This window comes from Camelus ferus, chromosome 29 (assembly GCF_009834535.1).
Source record: "Camelus ferus isolate YT-003-E chromosome 29, BCGSAC_Cfer_1.0, whole genome shotgun sequence".
NCBI classification, from domain to species: domain Eukaryota; kingdom Metazoa; phylum Chordata; class Mammalia; order Artiodactyla; family Camelidae; genus Camelus; species Camelus ferus.
The window spans coordinates 6,704,599-6,706,301 of record NC_045724.1 but is presented as its reverse complement, the minus strand read 5'-3'; the positions used below and the strand labels follow the sequence as shown (position 1 = coordinate 6,706,301).

At 39.9% G+C, this 1,703-nt stretch overlaps 1 non-coding gene across 1 annotated transcript; it reads left to right on the top strand.

The window, feature by feature from the left end:
- The first annotated feature begins 575 nt into the window (after window positions 1-575).
- LOC116660546 lies at window positions 576-682 on the top strand. Its single transcript, XR_004316142.1, has one exon. It is a non-coding gene; the product is annotated as a U6 spliceosomal RNA (small nuclear RNA).
- Window positions 683-1,703: the final 1,021 nt, after the last annotated feature.

The window sequence follows — 1,703 nt, the reverse complement described above, 5'->3', positions numbered from 1 at the left end:
AGTAGAACAGGCTCCATGTTTATTAACCAGGTTATTTAGCTCCACACATGGCAAGAAATGTGCTTTTTGAGTTTTTCCAACTAATGCTGACTGAAAGCTGCTGGACAAAAAAAAAGTTTTTTATTATTGTCATTTCATGCAGTGCCCTGGATTCAATCTTGATATAAACCTTAGTGTATCGCTCAGCTGAAAGATCAAGATAGTTGGTTACCTAAAAAGAACAAGCATGGTTATTTATTATAGATAAAACACAGGCCCACAGCCAGAGCACCGCATTACACCTTCTGAGTGGTCCTGGAAGCAAACCCCGCCAGGGGGATGCATTGTTTTCCAGCTGAATCAGTACAGGCGTTCTCACTCCAGCTGTGCTCCTGATGAGTCTGGGGAAGGGTGTTTGACCTGGGCTCTCCCTTTTCTCCTTGGAACATGAAATTGCTAAGTAACTGACCTCGAAGGTTATTGTGAGGAACGATGACATTTTAGAAAGGCTGGTCTTTGCAGGAAAAGGGGATTCATAGCAGTCTCACAGGCCTCAGTGCTTCAACAAACGGTGGTAAATAGAATAAAGAGAGTGAGTGCTCACTTCGGCAGCACATATACTAAAATTGGAACGATACAGAGAAGATTAGCATGGCCCCTGCGCAAGGATGACACGCAAATTCGTGAAGCGTTCCATATTTTTGGGATAGCCTGGGATTTCAAAATTGTAGAATAGATAAACAAGATTACACTGTATAGCACAGGGAAATATACACAAAATGTTATGATAACTCACAGAGAAAAAAATGTGACAATGAGTGTGTATATGTCCGTGAGTGACTGAAAAATTGTGCTGAACACTGGAATTTGACACATTGTAAAATGATTATAAATCAATAAAAAATGTTAAAAAAAAAGATAAGGAAGCCTTAGATGTAGTGCGCATGCGTCAATTTAAAAAATGTTTACTCTCTGCTTGGCAAGAGTTACTCCTTTGTGTAGATGGTATAAAAAATAAAGGAACCCGAATCTCGGGAGACATTTTGCACCCCCCCCCCAAAAAAAAGAGAGAGTGAAATATCAGTAATAAAAAGGTCATAATAGAAAAAGACTAAAAAATGCTGGCTAGCCTGTTAAAACCATTTCTTGATTCAGTTAGCTATAATTTCTAGGTCAGTTATGCTGATGCCAGCCCAGGGACTAACTGAGTTAAAGAAAGAATACAGGAAGATTTGTGTTGACATGATGTCAAGAGCAGAGTGGAGTGGGGTATGGAAGTGCCTCACCACGTCTCCATTTGGATGTAACAGCCTGATTTGGTACAAGCTCCTAACAGAGCCTGAGGACTAATCGTCTTCCTGAGGAGTGAAACTTGAGTCCTGTGGAGCACAAATCCCAGAGGTAACTCAGTTTCACAAAATGTAAGGTTGTCACCAAACTTTAACGATTCTCTGAGAAGTAGCCTTTGAAAGAGTCTAGAAAATCATTCAACGATATTTATCACGTGCTCTCTGAATGCCAGCTCTGGCTTAGGCCCTTTAGGCTGAATCATAAATTACTGTCCAATCATTAAGCAGATTCCATCAGATTAACAGAAAATTTCCAATATAAAAAATGAAGTGTGTTAATTAAAAAAAATTTGATATATGAATAAATTACCTTGCCCCATTCTCCCCCCCCCCCCGGAAGTCTTCACAAACCAGGAGAGAAAATTTACTCCCATA